Source organism: Mustela nivalis (genome assembly GCF_964662115.1).
Source record: "Mustela nivalis genome assembly, chromosome: 1".
NCBI classification, from domain to species: Eukaryota; Metazoa; Chordata; class Mammalia; order Carnivora; family Mustelidae; genus Mustela; species Mustela nivalis.
In genome coordinates, this window is record NC_139020.1 from 70,093,495 (window position 1) to 70,119,812 (window position 26,318).

Here is a 26,318-nt window from a genome sequence, read left to right on the forward strand (position 1 = left end):
ATGCATTTAATCTGCTTAGTCTCAACTCCACTGAATCACTCTAAAGCCTAGGCCATTTTGGTCAAAATAGAAACCCAGCTACTCTTACACATTGCTAGCTGTTAGGAGAACTCCTGATGTTCTACTGAAGAAGAACACCAAACTGCCAGTTTGGTCAGGGGGTATAGGGAGGAGGCAGGGGCCATTTGGAGAGATATCCCTATTTTTTTTTTTTTTTTTTTTTTTTTGCAGAAATCATAATACTGAGATATCCAAAATAATGTTGAGATTGGTTGGATCAGGTAAAAATACATGCAATTAATCCATTCTTTTGTTCATAATTTTAGTGGTAATTTAGTGAATGGTTGCTATATGCTTAAAGGCCTATGGATAAAGCAGTAGAAAAGTCAAACACTGAATACGCAAATAGATATTAGTTCTATAGAGGAAAAATAACAGATATTAAGGAGTATTAGAGGTGTTATCTGGATATTAGTGGTTTTAGTATTATCTGAGTAATGTGCAGAAACTTGAGGGTAGGGTGTCATGTGGTAGTCCTGGAGATGGACGCTCAAGGTAAAGGAAGCATTAACACAGTCGCATCAAAGATATTCTGGTTACTTGAGGAAAGTAAGGAGGCCAAAGAGGAGTGGTTGAGTTTCTAAAGGGGAGAATGGTAGGAAAGCAGATCACAGAGTTGGGGTTGAACCAGATCATGTGAGGCCTTGGGACTTTTGTTACAAACTATTCACCAAAGGGAATTACTCCACTGACTGGGCACAAGGACTACATTCCCAGTGTTCTATGCCATCAGATGTAGCCATGTAACTGACACTCAGAAGAATGTGAGGTGAAGTGAGATAAAATGTTCTAGCCCTAGCCTATAAAAATCTCTCAGGCTATAAAAAAGGCTTCTGCACAGTGAAGGAATCAATCACCAGATTAAAAGGCAATCTACTGAATGGGAGAAGACACGTGCAAATGACATATTTAATAAAGGGTTATTATCCAAAATATATAAAGAACTTATGCAAATCAACAACTAAAACCCAAATAATCCAATTAAAAAATGGACAGAAGAAATGAACAGACATTTTTTCCAAAGAGGACATCTACATAGCCAACAGACATATGAAAAGATGTCCCTTACTTTGTCGTCAGGGAAATGCAAATCAAAAACTACAATGACATATTGCCTCATACCTGCCAGAAATACACACTGAAATCAAAAGCACAAGAAACAAATGTTGGTGAGAGTGTGGAGAAAAAGGAACCTTCTAGCGCTTCTGGTAGGAATGCAAACTGGTGCAGCCACTGTGGAAAACAGTATGGGGTTTCCTAAAAAAGTTAAAAATAGAACTATCCTATAATCCAGTAATTGAATTATGGGTATTCACCCCCAAAATACAAAAAATAAACAAAAACAAACATCCCACTAATCCAAACGATACATGTACCCCTATGTTTATAGCAGCATTATTTACAATAGCCATATTTTGGAAGCTGCCCAAATGTCCATCCATGAATGAAGCAATAAAGATGTGGTAAATATAGACACAATAGAATATTATTCAGCCATAAAAAAGAATGAAATTTTGCCAATGACAATGACATGGATGGAGTTAGAGAGTATAATGCTAAGCAAAATAAGTCAGAGAAAAACAACTACCATATCATCTCACTCATATGTGGAGTTTTAAGAAATAAGCAAGGGGAAAAAAAGGAGAGAGCAATGAGCCAAGAAATAGATTCTTAACTATTGAAAATGAACTGTTAGTTACCAGACGGGAAAGGGATTTGGAGTATGGGCGAACTTGTCGTGATGAACACTGGATGATATGGGGAATCGTTGAATCATTATACTGCACACCTGAAACTTATATAACACTGTCTGTTAACTTTACTGGAGTCGAAATGAAATGAAATGAAATAATAAACTGTATCCCCCAGGTTTGAGCATCATGCTCTTTCCCCATTTGCTTACTTGAAAGAGTTGAGCACAGTGAATGTGGAAGCCACATGCTCAAGAAGGTGGAGGCACAAGATTGAGTTTGTGTCCTTGAGCTACCACGGAGAAGGGACCATCTTCCCATCATAAAGATATGTCATATCATAAACATATGAAAATGAAAAACATCTATCACATTGGAGCCATTAAACATTTCTGGTTCTGATATAATATCAAACATTACCTTAACTAGGACTGAGTCATCGAAAACCTTTTACTTTGAGATGACAAGGGCTTTGAGAGAGAAATAAAGTTAAGATGTGTTGATACATAAGAAACATGATTAGGTAATTTGCATATATTTTGTAATATTTGTTTTCACAATTCTGTATATTGAAATGAATCTGTATGATGGGATCCTTAGTCTGTTTTTTAATATGTATTCACATGATGTGGTACTTGAGAAATGTAAGTGTTCCAGGGTTTCAGTCTTGGCTGGCTGCATAGTAGAATCACGTGAAAAACTTTTAAAAATATCTAGGTTCGTTTCTTACCACTGACTCATAATTTTAGTGGTGAGGTATATACTTTTTTTTTTTTTTAATCCCAGGTAAATTTTCAGTGCTCTATACTGTTCTGTTCTTAAGGTTGCACACTTGCAATTTACTCCTTCTCTGTAGTCTCTCAGAAGTGACATTAAGAAAGATACTACTTGAAAGTATCTTTCCCTGAAAATGGGTGCATGCCCGACAAGTTTGCAGTGGCTTTTCCTCTGGGATGAGAGTACAAGTACAGCTAGGTTGTTCAGATATTTCTGTTTCTAATTCTCCCCAGTCCCTGCTCTCCTGTTATACACACTTGATCATAAGTGAATGGGTATATTTGTACATGCACAGATATGAGCTCAGAGCTGTCTGCTCTTTGCTGCAGGTGTCCAATCTGTCCAGTGCCGGAGGTGGAATGGAGAGCTCATCCTCCTGAGGAACAGAAACACCATCTCCACAAGGTAGGCTCTGTGCAGTGGGCAAAGAGCACCTTTGGGCTAATGCAGAAGAGTCAGCGGGGCGAGTATGAGCTGGAGGCCCTTGTGGGGGTGCCAGATGACCAGGTTAATCTCTTGTTATTGCCCTTCCTTGTCAGTCCATTAAGGTTAAGCTCCTAGAACCAGTGAGTGCACAGGTGGGAATGGGAACTGCCGGCATCACAGCTAAGTTGTTTAAGTATTGTTGATTAGCAAATTGACTTAGAATTGGTGGTCATTTCAGTAGTAGCTGAGTTTTCATTTTTGGGGATATGTGTGCTTTTTAAAAAAAATTGAGATATAATTGACATATTTTTTATTAAATTAATTTTGGGTGTCTAACATAATGATTCAGTATTTGTTTATATTGATAAATGATAAAATAAACTTAGTTAACATTCATTATCACATATAGTTACATTTTTTTCTTGTGGTAAGAGCTACTCTCTCAGCAACTTTCAAATACACAATACAGTATTATTAACAATAGTCACCATGTTGTACATTTCCAAAACTTATTTATTTTAGAATTAGAAGCTTGTACCTTTTGACCATCTTCATCCACTTCATTCACTGGCCAACTCTCATACTGCATCTCACAACCTCCTGTTTTCTGTTTCTATGAGTTTTGTTCTGTTTTTTCTTTTAGAGTCATCATGTAAGTGAAATCATGATTTTTGTCTTTTTCTGAATTATTTTATGTAATCACATAGCCTCTAGTCAATCTATTATTATCATAAATGACAAGATTTTCTTCTTTTTATGGCTGAATAATATTCCAAAGTGTGTGTGTCCATGTGTCACATTTTCTTGAACCATTTGTCTGTGGATGAACACAGGCTGTTTCCATGTCTTGACTATTGTAACTAATACTGCAGTGAACATGGAAATTCAGTTATCTTTCAAGTTCGTGTTTTCTTTTTCTTCAAATAAATACCCAGAAGTGGAATTGGCAGCTCATATAGTAGTTTCATTTTCAATATTTTGAGGAAAATCTATATTCTTTTCCATAGTAACTGTACCAGTGTACATTCACACTGAGAATGTACAAGGGTTCCCTTTTCTCCACATCCTTTTTATCTTACCTCTTCTTTACATACTAACTATTCTAACAAGCGTGAGGTGGTACCTCACTGTGGTCTTGATTTGCATTTCTGTGATAATTAGTGTTGTTGAAATCCTTTTCATGTACTGTTGGCCATCTGTATGTCTTCCTTGGAAAAATATCTCTTCAGCTCCTCTGCCCATTTTTAAATCACATTACTTATTATTGTTTTTTTCAATTTTTGTTTGTTTTGCCATTGAGTTGTATAAGTTCTTTATGTATTTTCGATATTAACCTTTTAGCAGATATATGATTAGAAAATACTTTCTCCCTTTTGGTAGGTTACCTTTTCATTTTGTTGGTTGTTTCCTTGTACAGAATCTTTTTAATTTGATAGAGTCACAATTGTTTCTTTTGCTTTTGGTATCAAATCCCAAAACATCATCACTGAGACTAGTGTCAAGGAGGTTACTGACTACCTTTTCTCCTAGGAGTTCTATGGCTTGAGGTCTTTTTTTTTTTTTTTAAATTTATGTTTTATTTATTTTCGGCATAACAGTATTCATTATTGTTTCACCACACCCAGTGCTCCATGCAATCTGTGCCCTCTATAATACCTACCACCTGGTACCCTGACCTCCCAACCCTCCCCCCCCTACAAAACCCTCAGATTGCTTTTCAGAGTCCATAGTCTCTCATGGTTCACCTCCCCTTCCAATTTCCCCCAAACTCCCTTCTCCTCTCTATATCCCCCATGTCCTCCATGCTATTTGTTATGCTCCACAAATAAGTGAAACCATATGATAACTGACTTTCTCTGCTTGACTGATTTCACTCAGCACAATCTCTTCCAGTCCCGTCCATGTTGCTACAAAAGGTCTTACATTCAAATATTTAATTCATTTTGACTTAATTTTTATATGTGATTAGAACAGTGGTCCAAGTTTTATTCTTTTGCATATGACTGTTCAGTTTTCCCAACATCATTTATTGAAAAGATTGTCCTCTTAATTCTAGTTGTGGTGCCTGTGCATTTTTTTTTTTTAATTTTCCCCAACTGATTGTATTGTGCCATCAGCATTGAGAAATACCAATTCAGACATTGCCATCGCAAAACAAACAAAAATAAGAATGCATAAACCAGAAGAAATAAATAGCTTCTTCCCTCAGCTGACACTGTTTTTTCAGCTCTATTACAACACTTATCCTTTTGTACTCAGGTGAATTTTGCATGTCACTGTGTCTCTGACTAGACTATGAGTTCCTTAAATTGAGATTCACATCTGATTCATGGTTGTGTCATATTGAACTTAGCACAAAGACTTTCACAGACAGGTTTGTTTTATTATTATGTAATAGCTATGCTATCATTGAGGATATAGGGAATTCTTTTTTTTTTTAATGAAGGAAGCCTCCAAGCAGGTATTATACACCCAATAGTTCTTTTTAAATAAGCTTTTCCCAGGTGGTATTGTTCTCAATTGCTTAATGTCACTATTTTCTACAAATTATCTATCATAACAATTAAATATTTCAGTATAATATTTTGGTTTCATATGTCAAGCATTAAGCATTTTAAATTATTTTGGGCCCCTTGGTAGGAGTTTAGATTTTTATCATCCAGATAGGGATTAAATTTTGAAAGATATAATGAATTCTAAATTTAACAAGGCTTATGGCATCTTGGCTATTCAGGGTGACTTATTTCATCTACTTCTACCTTCATCAAGGAAATTATGAATCCAAGTTTTCACTGATAATCAGATGCTGTGTTGGTGCTAATGTATCCAATTATTCAGAGAGTAATCTTACAACATAGCAAAAATAAAAGGTGGAAGAAACAAACAGCAATGCAAATTCCATAGGTTTTTTTTTTTTTTTAGGTTTTAAAAAATTTATTTTTTTTTAAATTTATTTTTTAAAAGTTAACATGTACATAAAAGGAAATTGAAAAACACAAGAAGCAAAGAACAAAGTCATCCATAATCTTTTGAAATTAATATACAGACTTCCCTTAGCCTCAGAGAACATACGTAGCACACGGCTAAAGGGGAACTACTTCATATTTTTAGTCTGAGAATATAGAACCGTGAAGTTATTATTTCTTAAATATTTAAATTTTTTTCGCCCTTTTGAGTTCTCATTTGATACCAAAGTTTGATCCCCATTTAAATGAAGATCACAGTTTGGTTTCAGTACCACTCTTGCAAGAAACACTTCTCAAAATCAGTTAAAATGAATGGTTAGTGATTATTTTTACAGACTAAGTAATCATTAATACCCCTAAATCGTCTCTGGTCTCAGCAATTAATCTTGATAAGAGGATGTAAAACAGTATTAATTATGTGCTCTTTATCTACCTAGCTCTGTGTTGATAAAATCTGAATCAAAGAAATTTTCCAAATTATCCATGAACTCAATTTATTGTTTTCTCCCTAATGTGCACCTCGTCCTCTCTATCTGCATTTCTACATCTTGACTTCAGTCAACTTTAACGTAGTCTATTATAACGACCTTTTAACTTCCTTTTTCTTAACTTTCCAACTCCAGTTTCACTTCAGAGTTACATTTAGATTCACGAGTGCCTTCGATAGTAATATGCTCGTCATCCTTTCACTGAAATAGGAAGAAAAGAACAAGTTAACTCCATAATGCTTAGAAAAGAAACCCAAATGGCTTTTGAGGCCATTCCCACTCAGAGGTTGGCAGATTTCCAGAGGCTGGAGTGAGTTCATGTCAGCTGTAGAAGCACCCTTACTAAGGGGAGACAGTTTCTGAGGTGGCCAGGAGGAGCCCCTTCATTACAATGAATCCATTCCTGATTGGCCAATTAAAAAATAAATAAATAAAATTAGGTGGTATTATCAACTGACTAGCTTCCAGAGGCTTGTTCCCTGAGAAAAAATGATCATTGGTCAGATAGAGATTCTCACTGGATTTTGGTAGTTTTATAGCTATGCAACTGCAGTTTATTGATTAAGCAGGTGACTAACTGGTTCTAGTGGTAATTACTGTCAGGGATATAGAAAACTTCTTTTTATTCTCTCCCTTTCCGTTTTCATGTTTCTTCAGCCAAAACTGCTTGAGAGACTATCAAGAATTATCTAAAAAAAAAAAAAATTAATAACAATAATAAATATCTAAACTTTAATCATCATTTTAAATTCTCTTTCAGCATGAGGTTTTTTGTTTTGTTTTTTATTTCCAGTTTTCTGATAAAGCAAGTGGTTTTATGCTCTAGTATTAGGCAGCTTAATTTAATTCTGCTTTTGTCTTTCAATTGTTTGTTGGAAAGCAGAGTCCGCCTATCGTATTTTTGGGGTTTTAGCAAGATGAAAGAAGCATCTTCTGTTAATGGACACCAGTAAGTTATAGGTTGGACTTGGGAGATGATTTAGGAATGTTGGAAATTCTATCTTAGAGTGCTTCTAGCAAACCAAGGCAAACAGTGTGTTTCCCTATCAAGTCATCTACAACTTATTCTCCACTTTCAAGTTTATCATTTACTATGTTCTTTCATATTTTGGCACAGACATTTTTTATTTTTAAGAAAATATGCCCCCCCTTTTTTCTCTTGCTCTTAATGCTGGTTAATTTGCTTCTTTCCTTTCTATTAATATGTTTTTAAAATTTACTCCAAAGATCTGGTGTTCTGTGATAGTAATATTCTTGTCAACAAGAAAGTCGAGTTTTTGTCTACTTATATTTGTAAATGTAAATAAACTTCTTTGGGACTTTTAGAGGGAAAAAAAAAAGGGAAATTTTTAGTGCTCATGTTGCTCTCAGAGAACAATTGGGCACATTCTGGACAGTTGCCTTTTTGTTTCTTATGCAACATGGGACTTTGCTTCTTCCAATGGACCTTTGTTTATGGTATCTATAGAGGTCCTTATCCACAAGCTCTGAACTCTTAAAAAAGAGAAGGCTTTTTATTCTTGTTTTTATTTCAGAAACCAGTTGTTTTATCTGGTGTGCCATAAGTTTGTTTTGATTTCTAGTTTGTTTACTTTCTATGACTTCTTTTAAAATGTTTGTCTACATGTCAGTGTTTTTTTTTTAATTCACAATTTTATATTTAGATTTTACTTTTTGAGTTCCATATTCTTGAAAAACAGAGTCCAAAGCTCTCTTTACCTCAGCTATTAAATCTGCCAGAATATGCCAGAACACTCTTTGAAAGTTTCCTGTAGTCAATTTCTCATCTTAATCTTCTTTACAAATTTTGATCTTTGTGGAATATGCCCTTTAGTGAAAAACTTGTGAAATGGACTTAGATAGTATATTTACTTTTATTTCCTTCTCAATGCAGTTTTAAAATTATAATTAGCTGGCTATTTATAATCTTTTATCCTACATGATAATTTAAAACATTTCTTTTAATTTCTCTTTTCTCTGTTTTTCTTCTGGTTTCCCTCCCTCCTTCTATTTGAAAGGCTATTGATTAAATGATCTAATTGATTAAGTTCTCACAGTCTAAGATATTATTCATGTGAAAAAATCTTAAATTCTTCCATAATTTTCTATCCATCTTTCTGAAATTTAAAGAACTCCTTAATCAAAACACTTCCCTCTGGTCTAGAACAGGGTTTAAGATTGGCTTCTAAAGATTTGTCTTATGGCATACCAACTTAATAAATGATTGTTATTTTCTTGGAGAGACCCTAAAGAAAGGATAAGTCCATTTGGAGGTCAGATGAAGAAGCATATACAAAAGAAGGAATATAGATGGCTTATGTTGATAAAGCTGAGATAGAAAACAATGCAAGGAGTGTAGGTTTCAGAATATTAAAAATAGAATATTTGAAAGAAACTGTTTTAAAATTAGATTTCTCTTTGGATTTGGTTTTTAAAAAGCTGACTGTGGTATTAGTTCATTGATTTTTCAAGTGTCAAAAATATCTCATAATTGTCACTGTTATTTTAAGACAAAAATCTTGTTTTTCATTAAGATAAGTAAAAAAGTTTTGACTATAGTATGAAGTCATAAAAGGAACCAGAATTTCTTCCAGAAAGAGGATGTGACTTTCGGATATTGACAAATCTGTGATGAACAAGAAAAGGTATAGGGGTATGCTTATAAATAATCCTCAGCTTATTCATCCAGGCAAGAGCTAAGAAGGGTCATATCATTAGCAGCCCATCGATCATTGATCCCAAATTGTGGACAAAGAAAATGATCTCTTTTTCACAAAATGCATGCTCACCCTTGTGAAGATTCTGTATAGACCTAAGTCAAAGTTAGACCAATTGCCTAATTGTTCTGCTGACATCTTAATTTTGGACTTCTGGGCTCCAGAACTATGAGATAATACATTTCCATTATTTAAACCACTGCATCTGTGGCAATTATTTACAGCAGTGTAGGGAAATAATACAGGGAGTTTATGCAAAGACCTATTTGGTTACGTGATCTAGGATGATAGAATGAATTCAGAAATAAGAGCTTACTAGTAACAGAGCTGAATCTATTGTTAATTATTTCTTAACTGACAACAAATCTAAAGAACAAACAGAATAAAAGTGTCATTTATTGCCTAAACAGTTTAAAACAATTCTGGTAACTACTTGTTATCATGGTCATGGAACAATTAATCATTTCCTAAGAGTGTGAGAATTTTTTGATATGCTTATAGTAGATCATGTCTTACTAATTTTTCTATACCTGAAAAAAATGATTTTAATTAGTCTCTGAATAAATTATTTTATAATTAATGAAGGTTTATGGCCAAGAAAAAAAGACCATGGGGCACCTGGGTGGCTCAGTCAGTTGAGTGTTCAACTCTTGATTTCAGCTCCAGTCATGCTCTTGGGTCCAGAGATTGAGCCCCGCTCAGGCTCTGCTCTGAGCATGGAGCCTGCTTGAGATTCTAGCTCTCCCTCTGCCCCTCTCCCATTTGCTCTCTCTTGCTTTCCCTCACTCAAACATTAATTAATTAATAATTAATTAATTAAAACAAAAAGACCATATTGAAATATGAGGGTAAACTATTTAGTACTGAAGCAAAATGGTTAGTGATGGTCTATAACCCTCTCTACTTTCTAGGGGATTAAATACCCTGGGGAGTCTAGGAAAGAAATGACCATATCAAATCTCTAAAAATATTTGATATCCAAACTTATGAATTACATTTAATGGGGTGCCTGGGTGGCTCAGTCTGTTAAACCTATGCCTTCAGCTCAAGTCATGGTTCCAGGGTCCTGGGATAGAGCCCCACATCAGGCTCCTTGCTCAGCAGGAGCCTGCTTCCCCCACTCTGCCTCTGCCTGCCTCTCTCCCTATTTGTGTTCTCTATCTCTGTCAGATAAATAAAATCTTTTTTTAAAAAGGGGATTACATTTAACAGTAATTCTTAGACTCTATAACTTGGTCATGGAAAATAAATCTAAAATTTATAGATTTACATGTCATGGCCTGCTAGGAATGTCATATCTTCAGACTCCTTTTGTGCAGGCAGTATCCCATACACATAATTTTGAACTTCATCTGTTATATGTAGACCAAAGTCAGCTCTAATGTGGCGAGAATCTGGGGAGCTATGTGGATACTTTCAGGCATCTCTGAGCTTTGCCTTGTATTTTATTATGACTATCATTGGAATTATTTGCAGATTCGATACTAAGAAATATCTCTGTTCTTTCAAGTTTGATTTGATAATCTGAGCCTTTGTGTTACCAGTTAAAACTTGATTTAATTTTTTGGTAATAATTATTCAAAATCAATCTAATTATTTAATATACCCAAGTATGTATGTACATATACATATGGATATACACACACATATGTGTGTGTGTGTGTGTGTATTTGTGAAAATCCTAGTTCTGAGGAGTCCAGTATGACAACATTGGAATTCATTTGGAGGACTAATGGTACAAATAATAACTAAGGTATACATAGAATAGATATTCTGAAAAACTAGAATGTGACCTTGAAATTTCCCATCATGGGCAATGTTGTTTGGTACATTGGTCCAATGTATTGGTATTTTAGGAATTGGTATTTTAAAAATCAGTCATTATACTAAACAAGGAGGCCCACTAACCAATATCACTAAGGGTCTGTTATAATCACCCAGGCATTTAGGAGACAACAACTTGACCTAGAGTGTTAATAGCAGAAATAATATAAAAATAAAGAATTAAAAAAAGAAAAACAATCAGTAAGACTTAGTGACAGATTAAATGCATAAGACGCAGTCAGGTACAACCAAGGATGGCTACAGAATTTCTATCTAGAATGAGAAAAGCCTTCTCTACAATTTCCCCTGAAAGCAGGTGTTCCTTGCTCTAGTATGGATTAGGGAGTCTTAAATAAGTGTTTGATTCTAAAGCTAAATTTTAAATTAGATACTTCCAGGACTGACTGAGGTTGCTGTTGGTAGATAAAATATGTTGGTAGCAACAATAGAGACATTTATGCTACTGATATGTTCAATATATTAAAGAAAAGCACCACCAACTTTATAATTACATTGAATTTATAAAATTACATGAATTACTTCCAGCTTACTCTCTTACATTTTTACTGAAGGCCCCTGCAATTTTAATCTTATATCACATTATTTCTTTTATTCATTTAAAATTGCTTAAATTCATTTAAAAGAAATGCTTAAAGCGTGGTTATAGACAAGGGGAACTGGTGTGACTTTTAAGACCACATATTCAGATTTTAAGATGTACTCAGCCATTTCCCAAGCACTGTGTTATGAAAAGGAAAGAGATGTAAGCTCACCATTCAGTGTGCTTTTAAACCCCCTTCTTGGCCCATTTCAGAAACTGTCTTGTGGTCTACAAGGGAGAATTTGCCCTGTGACACTTCAGAGAGTAAGGGAGGTTTGGTTTTTATAAATAAGCAAATTAATAAGGTTATTTGAAAGAGATAAAAAGTTAATAGTGAAATCTATTTAGAAGACATCCAAGTGTTTACCCCATAAGAGAGGTAGGAACTGTCATTTGGTTGGTACTTTTGGTTTCTTTCTCTGGCTATATAAGATAGTATTGTCAAATTGAGCATAGGTTAATATAAAGTTACAGAGTGTCTTTCAGATTTCAGAGAAGATTTTTTAGAAAATCGAGATATGTTTCCTTATTTCTTATGTGATGCTATTCCTAATTGTAAAAAAATATGGAAAGGTAGGCGTGTGGGGGGAAATGTATGTATTTGCATTTTAACTGCTTAATATCCCACTGCAGTTCACTGTGCTTGTGAAGGATGTAATTTGATCTCATTTAAACATTGCATTTAATAATGGTTTCATACCATTTTCTGTTGTAAAGACTTATGAATTCTTTTTATCCAGTTTGGAGGTAATGTACCTATTTTAAAATAGTAATATTTAATACTAGCAGGGATTATCGTCAACAAACTGCAGATCTTCAAAGAATGACATGTGAAATGCTAATATACCCTGAGAGGCACTTGTTCTTGAAATCATTCTCTATGTATTTTAGGAAACATTTTGCCTCCGTGCATACAGTCAAATGTATGAGTTATATAGTTGGTGTACTACTTTCCTGATTGACAGAGCTCTGAAATGTCATCTGCTCGAAGCTGTTCACTGAGGGGTGCAGAAGCCGTAATTGTATTTCTAAAGGCAAAATAGTCCTTAAGGTAGGGCTTCCCAAATGATTAGATGTAAATGGCATTCAGTCATAAATGGACCAGACTGTTCATGGATGGAAGTTACTGTTCTGGCTATTTGAGTTCCCACCTGGCTTTCTCTAAGTGCTAGAGAGCTTCTATAACTCAAGACTGTCCAATTCAATCATTTAGTGATAATTAAAATATCATATTCTTTTGATGAAATATATATTATACAATGTTAAAAGATGAATTGTTATAATGTCATACCTTATATGAAGGAAAGAAGCAAAATATTAATGGAAGAGACTTCTCTGAAACTTCTTTTTTACCTTCAAAATGGCAGAAATTTGATGCAATTGGTCAATATTTTAATTTTTGGATAATAAAAAATCCAGATTAGTAAAAGATTAGTAATGATCTAGAAATCATTAGAAATGATGGTATTAACATATTTGTCCATATATAATATAATCTATGAGTTCTCCTTTATTATCTCAGTATAAAAAATGTTAGGTCTATTTTAAAATTAATTTAAAAATTAAGTTAGGTCTTTTTTAAAATTAAAATTGTTGTAAAAATTCTCCATTAGTGCATGAATGGCTTTGTCTCTTTTTGAGGAAATAATATTTCTACTGATTACAGATAGTATAATAGAATGTGGGGCAAATCCTCTGTTCTTTCATCTGTGTGAGGGTGCTGCTGTTGAAGGGGGTATCATTTTTAGTCTAGCAGTAGTATAATTTGCTTCTATTTCTATAGTGACAGATGTTTTTCAGTACTCAGTGGAGAAGAAGAGAATGTCTCTCATTCTATTTAATTACAAACTGTCACTAGCATAGTCAGCATGGATTTCCAAGGCTATACAGCAATGTGGTGATGTATTTGCTTGTCTATTACCATATTTTTACCAGCAGTATTCACATCTATACCATTACCTACTCTTAGACCTAAATGAACACCTATACTTAAACTATATTTCATAAATGAACCACTTAACTATTAAAACAAAATCCCTTTTAGACGAGGGAGGAGTCAAGATGGCGGAGAAGTAACAGGCTGAGACTACTTCAGCTAGCCTGAGATCAGCTAGATAGCTTATCTAAAGATTGCAAACGCCTGCAAATCCATCGGCAGATCTAAGAGAAGAAGAACAGCAATTCTGGAAACAGGAAAACAACCACTTTCTGAAAGGTAGGACTGGCGGAAAAGCAACGGGAAGATAGACCCCGGGAGGGGGGAGGGGCCGGCTTCCGGCAAGCGGCGGAGCAACGGCGCACAAAATCAGGACTTTTAAAAGTCTGTTCCATTGAGGGACATCGCTCCAGAGGCTAAACCCGGGGTGAAGCCCACACGGGGGCAGCGTGGCCTCAGGTCCCATAGGGTCACAGAAGGATCGGGGGTGTCTGAGTGTCGCAGAGTTTGTGGGTATTGGAATGGGAAAGCCGGCTACAGAGAGAGAGCGGACAGTAAGCTCACAGCTCGGTGTTACCTTGAACCAGCCACAGGCTCAGTGAGCTCGGAGCGTGGCCGGAGCTCAGGCAGACGGGAGTAACTGGGCGCTATTCTCTGAGGGCGCACTGAGTAGTGCGGCCCCAGGGTCTTGGCTCCTCTGGGCCGGAGACCAGGAGGCCGCCATTTGTATTCCCATCCTCTGGAACTCTACGGAAAGCGCTCAGGGAACAAAAGCTCCTGAAAGCAAACCAGAGCGGATTAGTCAGCCCAGCCCCTGGTAAGGGCGGTGCAATTCCACCTGGGGAAAAGACACTTGAGAATCACTACACCAGGCTTCTCCCCCAGAAGATCAACAAGAAATCCAGCCAAGACCAAGTTCACCTACCAAGGAGTGTGGTTTCAATACCAAGGAGAGCAGCAGAATTCCAGAGGAGAAGAAAGCAAAGCACGGAACTCATGGCTTTCTCCCTGTGATTTTTTTTTCTTTTTCTTTTCTTTCATTTTTTTCCCCCCTGTGATATTTTTAGTCTTGCAGTTAATTTAATTTTTTTCTTTTTAATTTTTTTCTCTTCTTCTACTAAAATTTTTTTAAACTTTTACCTTTTTCTTTTTTAACGTTTTTTAACTAGTTTATCTAATATATATATTTTTTCCTTTTTATATTTTTCTTTATTTGTTTCCCTTTTTAAAATTCTTTTTTTTTCTTTTTTCTATTTTTCTTTCTTTTTGAACCTCTTTTTATCCCCTTTCTCCCCACTCACAATTTGGGATATCTTCTGATTTGGTTAAACCACACTTTCTTGGGGTTGTTGCCACACTTTTAGTATTTTACTTGCTCCTTCATTTACTCTTATCTGGACAAAATGACAAGGCGGAAAAATTCACCACAAAAAAAAGAACAAGAGGCAGTACCAAAGGCTAGGGACCTAATCAATACAGACATTGGTAATATGTCAGATCTAGAGTTCAGAATGACAATTCTCAAGGTTCTAGCTGGGCTCGAAAAAGGCATGGAAGATATTAGAGAAGCCCTTTCTGGAGAAATAAAAGAACTAAAATCTAACCAAGTTGAAATAAAAAAAGCAATTAATGAGGTGCAATCAAAAATGGAGGCTCTCACTGCTAGGATAAATGAGGCAGAAGAAAGAATTCATGATATAGAAGACCAAATGACAGAGAATAAAGAAGCTGAGCAAAAGAGGGACAAACAGCTACTGGACCACGAGGGGAGAATTCGAGAGATAAGGACACCATAAGATGAAACAACATTAGAATAATTGGGATTCCAGAAGAAGAAGAAAGAGAGAGGGGAGCAGAAGGTATACTGGAGAGAATTATTGGGGAGAATTTCCCCAGTATGGCAAAGGGAACGAGCATCAAAATTCAGGAGGTTCAGAGAACGCCCCTCAATATCAATAAGAATAGGCCCACACCCCATCACCTTATAGTAAAATTTACAAGTCTTAGTGACAAAGAGAAAATCCTGAAAGCAGCCCAGGAAAAGAGATCTGTAACATACAATGGTAAAAATATTAGATTGGCAGCTGACTTATCCACAGAGACCTGGCAGGCCAGAAAGAGCTGGCATGATATTTTCAGAGCACTAAACGAGAAAAACATGCAGCCAAGAATACTATATCCAGCTAGGCTATCATTGAAAATAGAAGGAGAGATTAAAAGCTTCCAGGACAAACAAAAACTGAAAGAATTTGCAAACACCAAACCAGGAAATATTGAAAGGGGTCCTCTAAGCAAAGAGAGAGCCTACAAGTGGTAGATCAGTAAGGAACAGAGACAATATACAGTAACAGTCACCTTACAGGGAATACAATGGCACTAAATTCATATCTCTTAATAGTTACCCTGAATGTCAATGGGCTAAATGCCCCAATCAAAAGACACAGGGTATCAGAATGGATAAAAAAACAAAACCCATCTATATGTTGCATCCAAGAAACTCATTTTAAGCCAGAAGACACCTCCAGATTTAAAGTGAGGGGGTGGAAAAGAATTTACCATGTTAATGGACATCAGAAGAAAGCAGGAGTGGCAATCCTTATATCAGATCAATTAGATTTTAAGCCAAAGACTATAATAAGAGATGAGGAAGGACACTATATCATACTCAAAGCGTCTGTCCAATAAGAAGATTTAACAATTTTAAATATCTATGTCCCCAACATGGGAGCAGCCAACTATATAAACCAATTAATAACAAAATCAAAGAAACACATCAACAATAATACAATAATAGTAGGGGACTTTAACACTCCCCTCACTGAAATGGACAGATCATCCCAGCAAAAGATCAGCAAGGAAATAAAGGCCTTAAACGACACACTGGACCAGATGGACATCACAGATATATTCAGAACATTTCATCCCAAAGCAACAGAATACACATTCTTCTCTAGTTCACATGGAACATTCTCCAGAATAGATCACATCCTCGGTCCTAAATCAGGACTCAACCGGTATCAAAAGATTGGCATCATTCCCTGCATATTTTCAGACCACAATGCTCTGAAGCTAGAACTCAACCACAAGAGGAAGTTTGGAAAGAACTGAAATATATGGAGACTAAACAGCATCCTTCTAAAGAATGAATGGGTCAACCAGGAAATTAAAGAAGAATTGAAAAAAATCATGGAAACAAATGATAATGAAAATACAACAGTACAAAATCTGTGGGACACATCAAAGGCAGTCCTGAGAGGAAAATATATACCGGTACAAGCCTTCCTCAAGAAACAAAAAAGGTCTCAGGTACACAACCTAGCCCTACACCTAAAGGAGCTGGAGAAAGAACAAGAAAGAAACCCTAAGCCCAGCAGGAGAAGAGAAATCATAAAGATCAGAGAAGAAATCAATGAAGTAGAATCCAAAAAGACAATAGAGCAAATCAATGAAACTAGGAGCTGGTTCTTTGAAAGAATTAATAAAATTGATAAACCTCTGGCCAGAATTATCAAAAAGAAAAGAGAAAGGACCCAAATAAATAAAATCATGAATGAAAGAGGAGAGATCACAACTAACACCAAAGAAATACAAACTATTATAAGAACATACTATGAGCAACTCTACGCCAACAAATGTGACAATCTGGAAGAAATGGATGCATTCCTAGAAACATATAAACTACCACAACTGAACCAGGAAGAAATAGAAAGCCTGAACAGATCCATAACCAGTAAGGAGATTGAAACAGTCATTAAAAATATCCAAACAAACAGGGCCCAGGGCCAGATGGCTTCCCGGGGGAATTCTACCAAACATTTAAAGAAGAACTAATTCCTATTCTCCTGAAACTGTTACAAAAAATAGAAATGGAAGGAAAACTTCCAAACTCATTTTATGAGGCCAGCTTTACCTTGATCCCAAAACCAGACAAGGATCCCATCAAAAAAGAGAGCTATAGACCAATATCCTTGATGAACACAGATGCGAAAATTCTCACCAAAATACTAGCCAATAGGATTCAACAGTACATTAAAAGGATTATTCACCACGACCAAGTGGGATTTATTCCAGGGCTGCAAGGTTGGTTCAACATCCGCAAATCAGTCAATGTGATACAACACATCAATAAAAGAAAGAACAAGAACCATATGATACTCTCAATAGATGCTGAAAAAGCATTTGACAAAGTACAGCATCCCTTCCTGATCAAAACTCTTCAAAGTGTAGGGATAGAGAGCACATACCTCAATATCATCAAAGCCATCTATGTAAAACCCACTGCAAATATCATTCTCAATGGAGAAAAATTGAAAGCTTTTACGCTAAGGTCAGGAACACGGCAGGGATGTCCATTATCACCATTGCTATTCAACATAGTACTAGAGGTCCTAGCCTCAGCAATCAGACAACAAAAGGAAATTAAAGGCATCCAAATCGGCAAAGAAGAAGTCAAATTATCACTCTTCGCAGATGATATGATACTATATGTGGAAAACCCAAAAGACTCCACTCCAAAACTGCTAGAACTTATACAGGAATTCAGTAAAGTGTCAGGATATAAAATCAATGCACAGAAATCAGTTGCATTTCTCTACACCAACAACAAGACAGAAGAAAGAGAAATTAAGGAGTCCATCCCATTTACAATTGCACCCCAAACCATAAGATACCTAGTAATAAACGTAACCAAAGAGGCACAGAATCTATACTCAGAAAACCATAAAGTACTCATGAAAGAAATTGAGGAAGACACAAAGAAATGGAAAAATGTTCCATGCTCCTGGATTGGAAGAATAAATATTGTGAAAATGTCTATGCTACCTAAAGCAATCTACACATTTAATGCAATTCCTATCAAAGTACCATCCATCCTTTTCAAAGAAATGGAACAAATAATTCTAAAATTTATATGGAACCAGAAAAGACCTCGAATAGCCAAAGGGATATTGAAAAAGAAAGCCAACGTTGGTGGCATCACAATTCCGGACTTCAAGCTCTATTACAAAGCTGTCATCATCAAGACAGCATGGTACTGGCACAAAAACAGACCCATAGATCAATGGAACAGAATAGAGAGCCCAGAAATAGACCCTCAACTCTATGGTCAACTAATCTTCAACAGAGCAGGAAAGAATGTCCAATGGAAAAAAGACAGCCTCTTCAATAAATGGTGCTGGGACAGCCACATGCAGAAAAATGAAATTGGACCATTTCCTTACACCACACACAAAAATAGACTCAAAATGGATGAAGGACCTCAATGTGAGAAAGGAATCCATCAAAATTCTTGAGGAGAACACAGGCAGCAACCTCTTCGACCTCAGCCACAGCAACATCTTCCTAGGAACAACGCCAAAGGCATGGGAAGCAAGGGCAAAAATGAACTATTGGGATTTCATCAAAAATTAACTATTGGGATTTCATCAAAAGCTTTTGCACAGCAAAGGAAACAGTTAACAAAATCAAAAGACAACTGACAGAATGGGAGATGATATTTGCAAACGACATATCAGATAAAGGACTAGTGTCCAGAATCTATAAAGAACTTAGCAAACTCAACACCCAAAGAACAAATAATCCAATCAAGAAATGGGCAGAGGACATGAACAGACATTTCTGCAAAGAAGACCTCCAGATGGCCAACAGACACATGAAAAAGTGCTCCATATCACTCGGCATCAGGGAAATACAAATCAAAACCACAATGAGATATCATCTCACACCAGTCAGAATGGCTAAAATCAACAAGTCAGGAAATGACAGATGATGGCGAGGATGCAGAGAAATGGGAACCCTCCTACACTGTTGGTGGGAATGCAAGCTGGTGCAGCCACCCTGGAAAACAGCCTGGAGGTTCCTCAAAATGTTGAAAATAGAACTGCCCTATGACCCAGCAATTGCACTACTGGGTATTTACCCTAAAGATACAAATGTAGTGATCCAAAGGGGCACATGCACCTGAATGTTTATAGCAGCAATGTCCACAATAGCCAAACTATGGAAAGAACCTAGATGTCCATCAACAGATGAATGGATAAAGAAGAGGTGGTATATATACACAATGGAATACTATGCAGCCATCAAAAGAAATGAAATCTTGCCATTTGCAACAACATGGATGTAACTAGAGTGTATCATGCTTAGTGAAATAAGTCAAGCAGAGAAAGACACAAAAACATATGATCTCCCTGATATGAGGAAGTGGTGATGCAACATGGGGGCTTAAGTGGGTAGGAGAAGAATCAATGAAACAAAATGGGATTGGGAGGAAGACAAACCATAAGTGACTCTTAATCTTACAAAACAAACTGAGGGTTGCTGGGGGGAGGGGGGTTGGGAGAAAGGGGAGTGGGATTATGGACATTGGGGAGGGTATGTGCTTTGGTGAGTGCTGTGAAGTGTGTAAACCTGGCGATTCACAGACCTGTACCCCTGGGGATAAAAATACTTGTTTATAAAAAAATAATAAACAAACAAACAAACAAAAAAACAAAATCCCTTTTAAATAATAACTTGGAGAATAGCATATTTGTGGGAACATCTTTTCCAGTGCTTTCCTTTCCAAGCAATTTCCTTTTCCCAAATATTTTATAGCTTCATATTTCCCTAACAAGAAGCCTCTTAGCCACTTCTCATGGCACCTTATTATAGGAATTTCAGTTGTTTTCCCAAGAATTTTTTTCACTTCCTTTCTTTGTGTACCCACACTCCAAATGTTTTCTATTATTGAGTAGGAAACTATCACAAACTTACTGATTTAAGACAACACTCATTTATTATCTCATCCTTCAGTAGGTCAAAAATCTGGTAGTTTTGCTGGGTTCTCTGTTCAGAGTCTGACAATCTTGAGATGCTGGCTGAGCTGGCTCAGGGTCCTCTTCTAAATTCATGTGGTGTTTGAATAATTAATTGCCTCACTGTAAAGTTCATGAAAGCAGTTCACACAGCCAGTGGGAGAGTACATCTCCGAGTTTGAATCTCCCTTTGAAGAGATCACCTGATTAGGTCAGACTCACCCAGGATATTTTCTTTTTGATTAACTCAGTTGACTTAGAGGGTTTAATTACATATACAAATTTTCTTTTCTATTTTTTTTCTTTTTTTGCTAAAGAAAGTAATATATCTGTGGGAATGATATACCCTCGCATTTACAGGTTCTGACACACTCCTAGGAGCATATTCCTGTATTGCACATAGTATGTATATCAGGATATAGGGATGATGGAGACTATCTTATAATTCTATCTACCCCAAGAGCCAAAAAAACCTACTTGCTTTTACATAATTGATGTCTGACACGTTTTCTTAATACTTTTATTTGTGTGGTTATTTCTGTCTGGAATAATCGCTTTTCCTGAAAGTTATATGTATAAATATTATACAGTTTTTAATTCAGCATTTAGCAAAATACCATTTCTTTGAAGAAACTGCTGCTTCAAGTAGTTCAGTGTTTTTGAACTACATATTGATTTTTATTGTGCTATAAATGTTTAATGAATCAACACCTAGGATTAAACAAAAAGAAATATGATAGAGTAGAAAATATTAGAGGGTATTACATAGAATAAAAATAAAATATTGTCCTGTGACACATTTGCTTCAGATATATACACAAAGTGTAAAATGAATTTATTACCGTGGCTGAGGTAAAAAGAAGTTTGAGAAACACTACTGCAGCAAATCTCGAATGCCATCTGTCATTTTCTGCTTTAAATTATAGTATCTCTATTTCATACCTGTCCTATATTACTCATTCCTCCAAGGAGAAACCATATCTCATTTTATCTTTGTATCTCCTGTAAGAGCTAATGCAATGCCTTGTACATAGTATGAATTCGGTAAAAATTGTGCATCAAATGAAAATAAAGTTTGTTTTGTATTTTCAATTTTGTTTTCAAATATCAAGTTAAATATAAATCTTTTCTTCTTCAAGTTTCCTGATTCTATATAAAAATTCTATATTTTGTGAACACAAAGAAAACTTGGATAATAATCATAATAATTTTTTAGGTGTTGGCAATGTATAGACATCTAAGTGGTTGACTAATAGTTTTCCTTTATTAAATTATTGGCTTTCTGGAAAAAATACAGTTTAATTCAATAAATATTTATTAAATGTTAATGAATTCTGCATACCAGAGATATAATAGAGTATAGTAAGATAGGTCCCTTGACCTTGGGGAGTCTGCACGCTACTGAGAGAGGAGACCAACACGTAAATGGAAGGATTACATTGTGAATGTCATTATCAAAGGCAGAGTTCTGTTATAGAGCCTGTACTGTGGGGCCTACTGTGGAGTGGCAGTCAACAAACTCTTCTCTGAAAAAGAGACTATCAGGAATTTAAGAACTTGGAAATTGTGAGATATTTTAATTCAGGACCAGAATATATAACATTCACAGGTAGTTTACTTTGAAATCATGTGATGTTTTGATAGAAAATATTAATTAGTCCCTAGATGTTCTCATATTATTCAATGGTTTATAGAAGTATTCAACACATACTACCTTATGGTATGCAAATTTTTGTGTTGATGCATTTTTGAAGAACCAAAATGTATTTAGCCCTGACATAAAAATTCAAAATTCTTTTTCTATATACATGTCTCTTCCCATATTTATATACATACATATATATAAAGTTTAAGCTATATTAGTTCATCTTTCAATGATTGACTAATATTTAAAAACATTAATAAAAGGTCTATGTGATTTTTTTCCTATGTATTTAACAATATAAGCATAATTATATTTTATTTAACTGACGTCAGCTATTTGGTCTAAATAGTTTTAATTTGGAAGGCACAAACTCAGTCAGTGTTCTGCTTTTATACTGTACTTGGTTCTTTGTGTTCTAACTTCAAGTATACTATTATCAAAAATCCAGAAATAGCAAAATTAAAGCTACCAAATCAATAAATAGTATTCACTTAGTTAAAGCTTATTCTGCATAAGAATAGTTCACAAACTGGGAGCTTTCAAATTCAAAACTGATGTGAATCCGTCTTGATCATCTCATACCACTTTCAGGAAGATGACTGAAATTTCTTTTGAAATTGGCAGGTGCATTTAAAAGAAATAACCTAAGTTAAGTTTCACTTGGTTCATGAAATAAGCTAGATTTAGTTTTGCTTATGTGATGAAAATGCCTTTGCTCACTTTATTCTCAAGTCCCATCTGTGTCTTTAATTTAACATGTGCCTAGGGAGGCATAGTTAATAAAAATATTCCTTAAAACCTGCATTTTAAAAAATAAATACTTCGATATTAGTGAATATATATTTTTCAGACATATCTTTTGCCATAGAATATTCAGTAACTTAAAGATTACATTCTCAACTCCTTTTCTCTTATTTTTTCCTCAAGTAAAAGTTGTCCTCACTGAAGTAATAACTCCAAATCAGAAATTCCAAATATTCAGAAATGACAACAAACATGTTACACTGTTCAAAAACAGACACTTCCACCCCTGGTTAGAATGCCCAGGAGAATACTTTCTCAGTATGCATTAAAGTATGTTTTCTTAAGATTTTATTTAAATTCCAGTTAGTTAACATATTAGTTTCAGGTGTACAATACAGTGATTCAGCACTTCCATACATCACCTTGTGCTCATCACTCCTTAATCCCCATCACCCGTTTTGCCCATCCCTACCCGCCCCCAATCCTGTCACCACACCTCCACTCCAGTAACCATCACTTCATTTTTTGTAGTTTAGAGTGTGTTTCTTGGTCCTCCTCTCTGTTTTTTCTTTTTTCCCTGCTGCTCATCTGTTTCTTGAATTCCACATATGAGTGAAATCATATGATATTTGTCTTTCTCTGACTTATTTCACTTAGCATAATATTCTCTAACTCCATCCACGTCCAGGCAAATGGCAAGATTTCATTCTTTTTTATGTGAGCATATATAAGGTATGTTTCTAATAAAAAGTCATTTTCAGCAGTACATGTGTGATACAACATTAATGTGCTGTTTAGTTATATACTTCTCTTATATTCTAATTTTCAATTTAAGACTAGAAGGAGTATTGGTGCATCAAGATAATTAATTTTTCGTTTGTACTGTCTTTTGGAGTTTGGAGCATGCTAGGTCCCTATTGAAAGACTGTTAATGCCTGCTGAATTAAATGCAAACAACTCAGCATCGGGATCCTCAGAACATAACTCCAGTATCCCATTTCAGCCTACTTGCCAAGAACCCCCTGCCTAGATCCTGAATTTTATCCAAACAGAATTCTTGTTCTTTTCTAAGCATGAGCCCTCAATTCCAGTGTGTGTTCCTTTGCTCTTATTCCCACCCATGATATTTCCTACCTTTGTAACTGCTTTAATTTAACCCATTTTTCAAAGTCTAGCACCAACACAGTCATTTCTGGGAAAACTCTGTATTCCTTACAAAAAATATAATCTCTTCCTCCTTCGTGTTCTCTAGCAATCTATTCTGAACTGTGTTATGGCAACTGTCATTCTGACTTGTGTTATTATTTTGTATATTTATTAGTCCTCCACCACTGGACTGTAAATTCACTGTTTCTTCATCTTTATAGCCCAAAGGTGCTCAATGAATATTCTTTTCAACAGTAGCCCTGGAAAACGTCATGATTTATATTTTGATTTGTAAGCTTTAAAATGTATTTAAAACACCGTTTCTCCTGGATTATTTAAATTTATACTTGTGCCTAAAGGAATGACTCAGATTTTATTTTGCACTATTACATTTTTAACTTTTGCCCAAAAGCTACTTGGCAGATTATCTTTGTTTCCCTTCCCTTATATTCTGTTATTATTCCTTTGCTTTAGGCAAATTTACAGAGCATTATAAAAATTACAGTAAATGATAGTACTTTCCATGTCATTATTAATTTTTTTTCTCCAATGAAACATTTAAAAAAAACATTTTATTTATTTATTTATTGGGAAGAGGAAGAGTGAGAGAGAGAGAGAGAGCACAAACAAGGGGAGTGGCAGAGGGAGAGGGAGAAGCGAGCTTCGAACTGAGCAGGGAGCCCCATGTGGGGCTCAATCCCCAACCCTGCGGTCAGGACCCCAACAAAAGGAAGATGCCCAACCAACCATGTCACCCAGGTGCCCCTCCAATGAAACATTTTTAAAACTTTTTTAAGAACACCTTTGGAGTGAATAAATACTTATTTAATAAGTCAGTAAGCTGCTGTAGTTCTAAGTAGATGTGAATTTGTATGATGTCATTTCCTTTGCATTTTAAAATTTTGTATTTTTAAAATATAAAGAATACATAAAGCTAGAGTGAATTAGTGTTTGCTGGTTTTGAATTAGTTGCCATAAAGAAGTTATGTTTCTGTCTTTCTATATAAAACAAATAAATATGCTTCAAGGTTATACTTTAATAAGATTAGATGCATCCTTATAAAATATACAAACTATTCTTTTTGTGTGAGAGAACTACATTAAGAACATTTTCTTCTAGGAAATGGGAGTAGATTGATCTACACAGCCTAAGATAGAAATTATAAAATTCATTTTCATTAATGAAACTCATCGGGGGGGGGAACTCATTCGGGGGGCTTTTATTGGGCTTTTATTTTTTATTCCATCCTAAATTTTTACCACTTTCAACTAAGTATGACTTTTGAGATTGTATATTTTATAAAGGAGTTTATAACAGCAGCCTAAATAAGATGAGGTAAGAACTGCAAAAAATTAATCGAAGTATCACTCCAAGCAAATGAAAAAAGGGCTGTCCCTATGCCTTGCTGTTTAAAGTGCCTGGTATTTTTCTGGATGAAACATAAAATTCTCCTCACCTGAAATTTTAGCTGTAGACATTAAAATAACTGCATGGAAGAATGTAATGTATTATTCTATTAAGTATATAATATTTTATATACAGGTTTTAGGTCCCACAGTGTTTCATTTTCTCAGTGACATAGGTTTGCTTATTCAGATAATAATGAGTACTTACTGGTACATTAATAGTAGCCCTAAAGCTTTATGATTTTTCGATAGAAAGAATTTGATAAATCTTTCTGACAACCAGCTGGTATTCACACACTTGAACCTGAATAAAAGGCTTTTAATAAATTATTAGACATGTTTGTAACTTGTAATTCCAATGGCATGGAAAACACATTTATTTGAATGGAAGTTTTTTCTCAGCAAAAAATCTGCATTTGAAATTAATTATCATAATTCATTACAATTTGCCTAACATTTGATGGGAAAACATTGTCTTGGAAATCCTTAGGATTATAATCTACAGAAAGCTATCTAACAATCACATTTGTTTATGGGCCATGTAAATATTCATCAACCTTTGCCAAATAGGAGACATGTAGAATATTTTTTTTTCTTTGCAGGGAATGGGGAAAGATTACACATTGATATTATTCCTTTTTCATGGTGACTCATTGATATAGAAGGATAGCTCCTGCATGGAATGTAGCAACTAGTACAGGCAAATTTTTCATAGGAACTATGAGATTTTGAGAAAACATTGCTTTATGGAATTGCTTTAAGCTATAATATAACATAATCATATAATCAATGTGCATGGTTGACACTTGGGAAATTTTGATTTAAATAAAAATTTCTGTTAGTGCTTCCACTAAACAAAACACTACAGTCTCTATTCCAGCTTCTGTTTTTCTCACTACTCTTCTAACAGTGCTCATGTCTCTACCAATCCCATCATCCCAACAGGTCTAGATATATTCCCTTGGCAGAGGATACATGACCATGAAGAAAGTCACATATAAACAGAATCTTGAATGATAAAAGGTATTGCACCTCATAACATAAAAACTTTTTCCAAATACTTTACTTGTACTTGGTGCCCAAGTCAACCATGATA